The sequence below is a fragment of the Scyliorhinus torazame genome, chromosome 14, assembly GCF_047496885.1.
Source record: "Scyliorhinus torazame isolate Kashiwa2021f chromosome 14, sScyTor2.1, whole genome shotgun sequence".
NCBI classification, from domain to species: Eukaryota; Metazoa; Chordata; class Chondrichthyes; order Carcharhiniformes; family Scyliorhinidae; genus Scyliorhinus; species Scyliorhinus torazame.
In genome coordinates, this window is record NC_092720.1 from 157,655,732 (window position 1) to 157,668,924 (window position 13,193).

General features: G+C 45.3%; 1 protein-coding gene and 1 long non-coding RNA gene across 3 annotated transcripts in view; one reads left to right on the plus strand and one right to left on the minus strand.

Annotated features, from left to right (window-relative positions):
• Positions 1 to 7,926, plus strand: part of LOC140390108 (uncharacterized) — a 35,467-nt gene extending 27,541 nt beyond the window's left edge. Inside the window, exons 2-3 of one of the 2 annotated variants that reach the window (XR_011934559.1) lie at positions 5,138 to 5,252; positions 7,675 to 7,926. This is a non-coding gene — a long non-coding RNA (uncharacterized lncRNA). Of the gene's footprint in view, positions 1 to 5,137; positions 5,253 to 6,468; positions 7,011 to 7,674 lie in introns of those variants that run through there. The other variant, XR_011934558.1, reaches the window with a different exon arrangement.
• The window catches only part of LOC140389061 (uncharacterized), an 81,237-nt gene that overhangs the window by 38,632 nt on the left and 29,412 nt on the right, over positions 1 to 13,193 (minus strand). The gene's annotated exons all lie outside the window — the stretch shown is intronic.

Genomic DNA, 13,193 nt, shown 5'->3' on the forward strand with positions numbered 1-13,193 from the left:
AACCACAAAGGCAAAAAAACCATAATGGGAGTTATGTACAGGCCTTCTAACAGTGGTCAGGACCGGGGGCACAAAATGCACTACGAAATAGAAAGTGCATGTCAGAAAGGCAAGGTCACAGTGATCATGGGGGACTTCAATATGCAGGTGGACTGGGTAAATAATGCTGCCAGTGGACCAAAGGAAAGGGAATTCATTGAATGTTTACAGGAGGGCTTTTTGGAACAGCTTGTGATGGAGCCCACGAGGGAACAGGCCATTCTGGACTTAGTGTTATGTCATGAGCCAGACTTGATTAAAGATCTTCAAGTAAGGGAGCACTTAGGAGGCAGTGATCATAATATGGTAGAATTTAATCTCCAATTTGAAAGAAAGAAGGTAGAATCAGATGTAAAGGTGTTACAGTTAAATAAAGATAACTACAGGGGCATGAGGGAGGAACTGACGAAAATCGACTGGGAGCAGAGCCTAGTGGGAAAGACAGTAGAACAGCAATGGCAGGAGTTTCTGGGAGTAATTGAGGACACAGTGCAGAGGTTCATCCCAAAGAAAAGAAAGGTTATCAGAGGGTGGATTAGGCAGCCATGGCTGACAAAGGAAGTTAGGGAATGCATCAAAGCAAAAGAGAAAGCCTATAATGTGGCAAAGAGTAGTGGGAAGTCAGAAGATTGGGAAGGCTACAAAAACAAACAGAGGATAACAAAGAGGGAAATAAGGAAAGAGAGGATCAAATATGAAGGTAGGCTAGCTAGTAACATTAGGAATGATAGTAAAAGTTTCTTTAAATACATTAAAAACAAACGGGAGGCAAAAGTTGACATTGGGCCGCTCCAAAATGACGCTGGTAATTTTGTGATGGGAGACAAGGAAATAGCTGAGGAACTAAATAAGTACTTTGCGTCAGTCTTCACAGTGGAAGACATGAGTAATATCCCACCAATTCCGGAGAGTCAGGGGGCAGAGTTGAATATGGTAGCCATCACAAAGGAGAAAATGCTAGAGAAACTAAGAGGTCTAAAAATTGATAAATCTCCGGGCCCAGATGGACTACATCCTAGAGTTCTAAAGGAGATAGCTGAAGAAATAGTGGAGGCGTTAGTTATGATCTTTCAAAAGTCACTGGAGTCCGGGAAAGTCCCAGAGGATTGGAAAATCGCTGTTGTAACTGTTCAAGAAGGGAACAAGGAAAAAGATGGAAAAGTATAGGCCAATTAGCCTAACCTCGGTTGTTGGCAAGATTCTAGAATCCATTGTTATGGATGAGATTTCTAAATTCTTGGAAGTGCAGGGTCAGATTAGGACAAGTCAGCATGGATTTAGTAAGGGGAGGTCGTGCCTGACAAACCTGTTAGAGTTCTTTGAAGAGATAACAAATAGGTTAGACCAAGCAGAGCCAATGGATGTTATCTATCTTGACTTCCAAAAGGCCTTTGATAAGGTGCCTCACGGGAGACTGCTGAGTAAAATAAGGGCCCATGGTATTCGAGGCAAGGTACTAACATGGATTGATGATTGGCTGTCAGGCAGAAGGCAGAGAGTTGGGATAAAAGGTTCTTTTTCGGAATGGCAACCGGTGACGAGTGGTGTCCCGCAGGGTTCAGTGTTGGGGCCACAGCTGTTCTCTTTATATATTAACGATCTAGATGACGGGACTGGGGCCATTCTGGCTAAGTTTGCCGATGATACAAAGATAGGTGGAGGGGCAGGTAGTATGGAGGAGGTGGGGAGGCTGCAGAAAGATTTAGACAGTTTAGGAGAGTGGTCCAAGAAATGGCTGATGAAATTCAACGTGGGCAAGTGCGAGGTCTTGCACTTTGGAAAAAAGAATAGAGGCATGGACTATTTTCTAAACGGTGACAAAATTCATAATGCTGAAGTGCAAAGGGACTTGGGAGTCCTAGTCCAGGATTCTCTAAAGGTAAACCTGCAGGTTGAGTCCGTAATTAAGAAAGCAAATGCAATGTTGTCATTCATCTCAAGAGGCTTGGAATATAAAAGCAGGGATGTACTTCTGAAGCTTTATAAAGCATTAGTTAGGCCCCATTTAGAATACTGTGAGCAATTTTGGGCCCCACATCTCAGGAAGGACATACTGGCACTGGAGCGGGTCCAGCGGAGATTCACACGGATGATCCCAGGAATGGTAGGCCTAACATACGATGAACGTCTGAGGATCCTGGGATTATATTCATTGGAGTTTAGGAGGTTGAGGGGAGATCTAATAGAAACTTACAAGATAATGAATGGCTTAGATAGAGTGGATGTAGGGAAGTTGTTTCCATTAGCAGGGGAGACCAGGACCCGGGGGCACAGCCTTAGAATAAAAGGGAGTCACTTTAGAACAGAGATGAGGAGAAATTTCTTCAGCCAGAGAGCGGTGGGTCTGTGGAATTCATTGCCACAGAGGGCAGTGGAGGCCGGGACGTTGAGTGTCTTTAAGACAGAAGTTGATAAATTCTTGATTTCTTGAGGAATTAAGGGCGATGGAGAGAGAGCGGGTAAATGGAGTTGAAATCAGCCATGATTGAATGGCGGAGTGGACTCGATGGGCCGAATGGCCTTACTTCCACTCCTATGTCTTATGGTCTTATGGTCTTAAAAAGGGGAGCAGAGACAACCCCGGCAACTATAGACCGGTGAGCCTCACGTCTGTAGTGCGTAAAGTCTTGGAGGGGATTATAAGAGACAAGATTTATAATCATCTAGATAGGAATAATATGATCAGGGATAGTCAGCATGGCTTTGTAAAGGGTAGGTCATGCCTCACAAACCTTATCGAGTTCTTTGAGAAGGTGACTGAACAGGTAGACGAGGGTAGAGCAGTTGATGTGGTGTATATGGATTTCAGTAAAGCGTTTGATAAGGTTCCCCACGGTAGGCTATTGCAGAAAATACGGAGGCTGGGGATTGAGGGTGATTTAGAGATGTGGATCAGAAATTGGCTAGCTGAAAGAAGACAGAGGGTAGTGGTTGATGGGAAATGTTCAGAATGGAGTTCAGTTACAAGTGGCATACCACAAGGATCTGTTCTGGGGCCGTTGCTGTTTGTCATTTTTATCAATGACCTAGAGGAAGGCGCAGAAGGGTGGGTGAGTAAATTTGCAGACGACACTAAGGTCGGTGGTGTTGTCGACAGTGAGGAAGGATGTAGCAGGTTACAGAGGGACATAGATAAACTGCAGAGTTGGGCTGAGAGGTGGCAAATGGAGTTTAATGTAGAGAAGTGTGAGGTGATTCACTTTGGAAGGAATAACAGGAATGCAGAATATTTGGCTAATGGTAAAGTTCTTGGAAGTGTGGATGAGCAGAGGGATCTAGGTGTCCATGTACATAGATTCCTGAAAGTTGCCACCCAGGTTGATAGGGTTGTGAAGAAGGTCTATGGAGTGTTGGCCTTTATTGGTAGAGGGTTTGAGTTCTGGAGTCAGGAGGTCATGTTGCAGCTGTACAAAACTCTGGTACGGCCGCATTTGGAGTATTGCGTCCAGTTCTGGTCACCTCATTATAGGAAGAACCTGGAGGCTTTGGAGCGGGTGCAGAGGACATTTACCAGGATGTTGCCTGGTATGGAGGGAAAATCTTCTGAGGAAAGGCTGATGGACTTGAGGTTGTTTTCGTTGGAGAGAAGAAGGTTAAGAGGAGACTTAATAGAGGCATACAAAATGATCAGGGGGTTAGATAGGGTGGACAGTGAGAGCCTTCTCCCGTGGATGGAAATGGCTGGCACGAGGGGACATAGCTTTAAACTGAGGGGTAATAGATATAGGACAGAGGTCAGAGGTAGGTTCTTTACGCAAAGAGTGGTGAGGTCGTGGAATGCCCTACCTGCAACAATAGTGAACTCGCCAACATTGAGGGCATTTAAAAGTTTATATTTATAAGCATATGTGTGATAATGGCATAGTGTAGGTTAGATGGCTTTTGTTTCGGTGCAACATCGTGGGCCGAAGGGCCTGTACTGCGCTGTATCGTTCTATGTTCTAATACCACAATGTGAAAGTAAGACGACCATGAGAATAATTTCTCACACACATTGCACTTGAATAGTTTTTTCCCAGTGTGAATATATTGGTGTTGTACCAGCGTTAATGAGTGTGAAGGATCGGTCAAATAATTCACATTTGAAGAGCTTCTCCCCTGTGTGAATCCTCTGGTGAGTCAGGCGATCAGAAGTTTGGATAAAAGACATCTCACAAAACTCACACTTTAAGGGTTTCTCCCCAGCATGAATCCTCTGGTCTGTCAGGAGCCTCATAGAAGTCATGAAACCTTTCTCACAAACCTCACATTCGAAGAGCTTCTTCCTGTCTGAATTGTCTGATGGACCAAGAATGTTGATGATAGTGTGAAGGCCTATACCTCACAGGTATACAGATTCCCCCCTGTGTGAAGTAATTGGTATGCATGAAGGATTGATAACTGTGAGAATGATTTCTGACATGCCTCACATGTGAATGGTTTCTCTCCTGTACGTGGGTTGGTATGAGCCAAATGATTTCCTGCACCTATCAAAATAAATGGTTTCTCACCTATATGACTGGGTTCATGGAGGCGCAAATAAGATAAGTGTGAGAATGATTTGTCACACACCTCACAGTTGAATAGTTTCACTGCCATGTGCCTGTCCTTCTGTTCACAGTGAGACGTCAAATCAGAGACCGGGAGAGGTTGTGCAGATCCTCCACCCACAACCCACAACAGCCTCTCACCTGTAGGAAGAAGTCAGTGGTTCATGTGGCTTGATGAATAATTGAAGCTCCCACCACACGTGGAACCCAGCCTCACCCTGACCAATCACCCAGAGCCAAACCTTTGGAAAGGTTGGTGCTGATGGAAGGTTCCAAATCACTGATCAGTTTCAGATCTGGTGCTATATCAAATTTCCCCTGTCCCAGCTGATTTCCAGAAAATGGCTTCATTGCCAAACCTTCTCAGTGATGAGCAATGTTTTGAAGGTACTGGATGTCTTTCCACAGTTGTGCAGTTGTTCCTTGGGTGATTTATCTGTGGTGTCTATCTGTATTCTATGGTGTAGTATAGTGCAATCCTTCTGTAAAACAGAAAACATGATTTCTTCCAACTTCTTCTCAACCTTTGCTGAAGGGGCTGACTCCTCTGTTTTTTTTATTCATCACAGGATGTACGGCATCGATGGCTGGAACACTTATTGCCCATCCCTAATTGTTCTTGTGAGGGCAGTTAAGAGTTAATCACATCACTGTTGGTCCAGAATCACATGTTGGCCAGACCAGGTAGGGATGGCAAATTTCCTTCCTTAACGTACATTAGAGAACTAGATGTTTTCTACGATGACCGACAATGGGCAGCACAGTAGCACAGAGGTTAGTACTGTTGCTTCACAGCTCGACAGTCCCAGGTTCGATTCCCGGCTTGGGTCACTGTCTGTACGAAGTCTGCTTATTCTCCCCATGCCTGCATGGGTTTCCTCTGGATGCTCCGGTTTCCTCCCACAGTCCAAAGATGAGCAGGTTAGGTGGATTCGGCATGCTAAATTGCCCTTCGTGTTCAAAAGGATTGAGTGGGGTTACTGGGATGGGGTGAGACTCATGCAGACACGGGGAGAATGTGCAAATTCCACACGGACAGTAACCCGGGGCGGGGATCAAACCTGGGTCCTCGGTGGCGTGAAGCAGCAGTGCTAACCACTGCACCAGCGTGCCATTCTTATCAACAATGGTTTTCATGCATCATTAGATTCCACAATTTTATTGAACACCAATGTCAACATCTGCCATGGTGAGATTCCAACCCAAGTCCCCAGAGCATTACTCTGGGTCTCCAGAATATTTGACCAGTAGAAATATCACTGTGCAACTGCCTTCTCAGTAAGAGACTATTCCATATTATTATATTATATATTAATCTTTATTGTCATAAGTAGGCTTATGTTGCAATGAAGTTACTGGGAAAAGGCCCTAGTCGCCACATTCTGGCGCCTGTTCGGGTACACGGAGGGAGAATTAAGAATTTCCAAATTAGTGGGAGGAAACCAGAGCACCCGGAGGAAACCCACACAGACATGCGGTGAAAGTGCAGACTCCGCACAGAAAGTGACCCAGCCGGGAATCGAACCTGGGACTCTGGCGCTGTGAAGCCGCAGTGCTAACCATTCTGCTACCGTGCTGCCCATCTGCTCTTCCCATGTGAAAGATCAGATACAAATCCTTTCTTTTTTCTCACTTGATTGTTACAGTTTTCAGCAGGGACACTGAATAGTGACCACATGCAGCTACGGCTAGGTTCTTTCCTCTGCCCAGACCCCAACTTCTCAGGCACCATAAGGGCAATGGCAAAGACAGTCAGGTGAAGTGTTAAATGGGCTCTCAATTTGCTATGAGTTTGAGACTAGCTGGTTCAGACCCTTCAGAGTATATGTTTAATATAAAAAACACTCAGGAGAAGCGTTAATTGAATGGTGATTTTGAAATTTCTTCCCTTGTTTTGCAGAATTATCTGAAGAAAACACACTGGGCTGGAAGCTAAGGAAAATATTGTTTCAGTGTAGTTGATTGAAGGGTTCTGGTTTATCCTGGGAAATTATTACATTGCTCTCACTCAGACTGCACACCCCAAATTCAGCTCTCAGACACAGCACTGAGCAAAACTGACAAATCCAAGCTCACGCTTCTAAGGAAGGTTCAGGTAAAACCTTTAAAGAGTTAAAATACATTTCAATAAATGTGTTCCTGCTCCTCCCAGATAATTACACCTCATCTTCATATTCAGTAATCACCCATCAACAAAACTCAGCCTGTAAATCAGAAGGGAAATGTTTCCAATAAACACATTCAATATCCAACAGTCCATTAAACAGCTCGGCTGTCTCACTGACGGCTCCAGTCGCCAATCAAATGACAGAAATATTGACATATTGCCATTTCTAGTCACTGGATTTCGCAATTCGCAGAGGCTCACCTGGTCCAAACTACGTTATCCATGCTGCATTTAGCCCAGGGCCCTACGAAGTGAAGGACGGCAGTGTGGAAATGGGGGTGGGGGAGCCTGCGGTGCCTGATGGGAGTTGTAGTTTTCCCATGCGCTGCGACGGTTGGCGCCCAGTTGGAATGTGAGGAAGCGCGAGCCCGGGCGGCCTAATCGAATTGAAAAGCAGAGACTGACCCTTGGTAAGAACCAGAGCAATGGCGGTGGGAAGGTTCACCATTGCAGCAAATTCTCTGAATACAACTGAAGATGAAAAAGCGCAACAAGTCATAGCAGCCCCACTGATTGGACAACATAGAAGAGTTGCAGGAGGAGCTTAGTGTGGTCGGGCATTTCAAAGGCTGCAGAGAGGTTGCTTCTCTCTCCACAGATCTTTCCTGACCTGAGCATTTCCAGCAATTTCTGAATCTCTATCACATTTCCAGCATTCACAGTATTTTGTTCCATTGGGTCTGAAGAGCTGGCTCTGTGCTCTTTCGGGAAGTGGTGACTATGGGCTGATTTGTTGCAGATTTGAAGATAACAACTATTTGGCTTCATGACTCCATGTGGACAAATTATTTCAATTGGAGAGGTTAGGGAGGACCAAAGGCCATATTTACAAGTTGTGCAAGGGCAGAACTACAGATTCATCAATCATTAAAAGTAACAATATGGACAGTTTATGAATAAAATCAAAAAATAACATAAGTCCATTTCTTTGAGGAATAGAATTGAAAAGCAGAGAATGTTGAAATTGTCTGGAACCCTGTTTATACCACACTTGGAGAGCTGTGCACAGTTCAGATCAACATATTTGACATCAACATATATGAAAAAGGACACGAAGAAACTGGACAAGGTGCAAAACAATTGGTAAGGATAATGTTGGGAGATTGGAACAATCAGGAAAGACTGATTTTCCCCAGAAAAGAGAAGGCTGAGAGGGAAATGATAGAAATCTTTAAAATTATAAAATTAAGAATCCGGGAGTAAATGGAGAGACGATGGGTGTGATTTACTGGCTGTTCACGCCGGCGAGAAATTCCAGTCCCACGCTGGTACACGGGTTTCCCGGCGGTGAGGGTGCTGTCATCCCGCTGGCAGGTGGCCTCCCCCACCAAAAAACACCAGAGGTGTTGTTGGTAAATCTCGCCCATGTTCTCACTTATGTAGAGGAGTCCAAAACTCGAGTCCATAAATATAAGATGGTCGATCAGAAATCCAATGAATTCCAGAGAAATTCTTCCCCAAGAGAATTATCAGAATGTAGAGCTTGCTCCCACAGGGAATGGTTGAGGCAAATAGCTTTTTATGTATTTGATCGGAAACAGGTAAGTAGATGACCAAGAAAAGAAGTGAAGGATCTGTTGATAGAGTGAGATAGAACATAGAACGATACAGCGCAGTACAGGCCCTTCGGCCCACGATGTTGCACCGACATGGGAAGTCAAAAAACAAAAGCCATCTAACCTACACTATGCCATTATCATCCATATGTTTATCCAATAAACTTTTAAATGCCCTCAATGTTGGCGAGTTCACTACTGTTGCAGGTAGGGCATTCCACGGCCTCACCACTCTTTGCGTAAAGAACCTACCTCTGACCTCTGTCCTATATCTATTACCCCTCAGTTTAAGGCTACGTCCCCTCGTGCTAACCATTTCCATCCGCGGGAGAAGGCTCTCACTGTCCACCCTATCTAACCCCCTGATCATTTTGTATGCCTCTATTAAGTCTCCTCTTAACCTTCTTCTCTCTAACGAAAACAACCTCAAGTCCATCAGCCTTTCCTCATAAGATTTTCCCTCCATACCAGGCAACATCCTGGTAAATCTCCTCTGCACCCGTTCCAAAGCTTCCACGTCCTTCCTATAATGAGGTGACCAGAACTGTACGCAATACTCCAAATGCGGCCGTACCAGAGTTTTGTATAGCTGCAACATGACCTCATGACTCCGGAACTCAATCCCTCTACCAATAAAGGCCAACATTCCATAGGCCTTCTTCACAACCCTATCAACCTGGGTGGCAACTTTCAGGGATCTATGTACATGGACACCAGATCCCTCTGCTCAGCCACACTTCCAAGAATTTTACCATTAGCCAAATATTCCGCATCCCTGTTATTCCTTCCAAAGTGAATCACCTCACACTTCTCTACATTAAACTCCATTTGCCACCTCTCAGCCCAGCTCTGCAGCTTATCTATGTCCCTCTGTAACTTGCAACATCCTTCCGCACTGTCGACAACACCACCGACTTTAGTGTCGTCTGCAAATTTATTCACCCACGCTTCTGCGCCCTCCTCTAGGTCATTTATAAAAATGACAAACAGCAACGGCCCCAGAACAGATCCTTGTGGTACGCCACTTGTAACTGAACTCCATTCTGAACATTTCCCATCAACCACCACCCTCTGTCTTCTTTCGGCTAGTCAATTTCTGATCCACATCTCTAAATCACCCTCAATCCCCAGCCTCCATATTTTCTGCAATAGCCTACCGTGGGGAACCTTATCAAACGCTTTACTGAAATCCATATACACCATATCAACTGCTCTACCCTCGTCTACCTGTTCAGTCACCTTCTCAAAGAACTCAATAAGGTTTGTGAGGCATGACCTACCCTTCACAAAGCCATGCTGACTATCCCTAATCATATTATTCCTATCTAGATGATTATAAATCTTGTCTCTTATAATCCCCTCCAAGACTTTACCCACAACAGACGTGAGGCTCACCGGTCTATAGTTGCCGGGGTTGTCTCTACTCCCCTTCTTGAACAAAGGAACCACATTTGCTATCCTCCAGTCCTCTGGCACTATTCCTGTAGCCAATGATGACATAAAAATCAAAGCCAAAGGCTCAGCAATCTCTTCCCTGGCTTCCCAGAGAATCCTAGGATAAATCCCATCAGGCCCCGGGGACTTATCTATTTTCAGCCTGTCCAGAATTGCCAACACCTCTTCCCTACGTACCTCAATGCCATCTATTCTAATAGCCTGGGTCTCAGCATTCTCCTCCACAACATTCTCTTTTTCCTGAGAGAATACTGACAAAAAATATTCATTTAGTATCTCGCCTATCTCTTCAGACTCCACACACAACTTCCCATCCCTGTCCTTGACTAGCCCGACTCTTACCCTAGTCATTCTTTTATTCCTGACATACCTATAGAAAGCTTTTGGGTTTTCCTTGATCCTACCTGCCAAATACTTCTCATGTCCCCTCCTTGCTCGTCTTAGCTCTCTCTTTAGATCCTTCCTCGCTACCTTGTAACTATCAAGCGCCCCAACTGAAACTTCACACCTCATCTTCACATAGGCCTCCTTCTTCCTCTTAACAAGGGATTCCACTTCTTTGGTAAACCACGGTTCCCTCGCTCGACGCCTTCCTCCCTGCCTGACTGGTACGTACTTATCAAGAACACACAGTAGCTGTTCCTTGAACAAGCTCCACATATCCAGTGTGCCCAACACTTGCAGCCTACCTCTCCAACCTACACCCCCCCCCCCAAGTCATGTCTAATGGCATCATAATTGCGCTTCCCGCAGCTATAACTCTTGCCCTGCGGGGTATACTTATCCCTTTCCATCATTAACGTAAACGTCACCGAATTGTGGTCACTGTCCCCAAAGTGCTCACCTACCTCCAAATCTAACACCTGGCCTGGTTCATTACCCAAAACCAAATCCAATGTAGCCTCGCCTCTTGTTGGCCTGTTAACATATTGTGTCAGGAAACCCTCCTGCACACATTGTACAAAAAACAACCCATCTAATGTACTCAAACTATATCTTTTCCAGTCAATATTTGGAAAGTTAAAGTCTCCCATAATAACTACCCTGTTACTTTCGCTCTTATCCAGAATCATCTTCGCCATCCTTTCCTCTACATCCCTAGAACTATTTGGAGGCCTATAGAAAACTCCCAACAGGGTGACCTCTCCTTTCCTGTTTCTAACCTCAGCTCATACTACCTCAGAAGAAGAGTCCCCATCTAGCATCCTCTCCGCCACCGTAATACTGCTCTTGACTAGCAGCGCCACACCTCCCCCTCTTTTGCCTCCTTCTCTGAGCTTACTAAAACACCTAAACCCCGGAACCTGCAACATCCATTCCTGTCCCTGCTCTATCCATGTCTCCGAAATGGCCACAACATCGAAGTCCCAGGTACCAACCCATGCTGCCAATTCCCCTACCTTATTTCGTATACTCCTGGCATTGAAGTAGACACACTTCAAACCACCTACCTGAACACTGGCCCCCTCCTGCGAAGTCAAGTCTGTGCTCCTGACCTCTATACTCTCATTCTCCCTTACCCTAAAACTACAATCCAGGTTCCCATGCCCCCTGCTGCATAAAATGGGTGGAGAGAAAGATCATGTAGAGCATAAGCACCTGGAGACAGTAAATGGGCTGAATGATCTGTCTCTGTACTGATGGCATTTTTTGCCAACAGTCTTAGTGTTTACCTTGTAAGTTAGAAATGGGAGTCGGATTAGTTCAGTATGCTGGACAGCTGGTTCGTGATGCAGAGTCATTTCCCATACTGGCTGAGTTTATTCATGAAAGCCCCACCTTCTCAAATTTGCTACTCGACTGACATGCGATGATCCTCAGGTTAAATCACAAGCAGTCAGCTCTTCCCATCAAAGGAGAAAGCAGCCTATGGTCATCTGGGACTACGGTGATTTTTATCTTACCTTTGTGGACGAGGTAGCAGCCAATACAAAGATGGCACTGCTCAAATAATCAGAGCTGTGTTTTAGTTCCGAATTACAAAGAACAAAGAAAAGTACAGCACAGGAACAGGCCCTTCGGCCCTCCAAGCCCGTGCCAACCATGCTGCCCGACTAAACTACAATCTTCTACACTTCCTGGGACCGTATCCCTCTATTCCCATCCTATTCATGTATTTGTCAAGATGCCCCTTAAATGTCACTATCGTCCCTGCTTCCACCACCTCCTCCGGCAGCGAGTTCCAGGGACCCACTACGCTCTGTGTAAACAAACTTGCCTCGTACATCTACTCTAAACCTTGCCCCTCACAGCTTAAACCTGTGCCCCCTAGTAATTGACCCCTCTACCCTCTGACTATCCACTCTGTCTATGCCCCTCATAATTTTGTAGACCTCTATCAGGTCGCCCCTCAACCTCCGTCGTTCCAGCGAGAACAAACCGAGTTTATTCAACCGCTCCTCATAGCTAATGCCCTGCATACCAGGCAACATCCTGGTAAATCTCTTCTGCACCCTCTCTAAAGCCACTACCTTCTGGTAGTGTGGCGACCAGAATTGAACACTAAACTCTTAAGTGTGGCCTAACTAAGGTTCTATACAGCTGCAACATGACTTGCCAATTCTTATACTCAATACCCCGGCCAATGAAGGCAAGCATGCCGTATGCCTTCTTGACTACCTTCTCCACCTGTGTTGCCCCTTTCAGTGACCTGTGGACCTGTACACCTAGATCTCTCTGACTTTCAATACTGTTGAGGGTTCTACCATTCACTGTATATTCCCTACCTGCATTAGACCTTCCAAAATGCATTACCTCACATTGGTCCGGAATTGAAGCAGATTGGCCAGATCGCCTGTCACTGATGGAGAGGGAGCCAGATTTCCAGATCGAAGCCAGTCAGACTCTGGTCTCGAGCTGCGAATTTGGTCCGAGAGGGAGTCAGGTATTTGTTTATCAGAGATGGGACTTTGTGGATGTGAGAGAGAGATTGTTCAGCATAAGAGATTGAGAATGATTCATGTTCCGCCAAGTTTCTAACTGTGCCCTGGCTACAACTTCAATGTGAATGAAATGAAATGAAAATCGCTTATTGTCACAAGTAAGCTTCAAATGAAGTTACTGTGAAAAGCCCCTAGTCGCCACATTCCGGCGCCTGATCGGGGAGGCTGGTACGGGAATTGAACGGTGCTGCTGGCCTGCCTTGGTCTGCTTTCAAAGCCAGCGATTTAGCCCTGTGCTAAACCAGCCCCAGCTGGTGACAAGAATTATGGCAGAATTATTCACGTATTGACCTTTCATTGCTGCTTCTTTCAGTCTGATGTGTTGTACAGCAGCTCTCATTTCACTCAGCTTGTCTACCTCCAGTAGTTCCAGCATCTATTACTCAGATAGTATTCATGCCTGTCAAATGTTCACTTCTTCCTTCAGATTGTTTCCAATCAAATCAACCCCAGATGCTGTAATTCAGTCTTTCTTTTTTGATATTTTGTTTTGACTGCGAGCAGC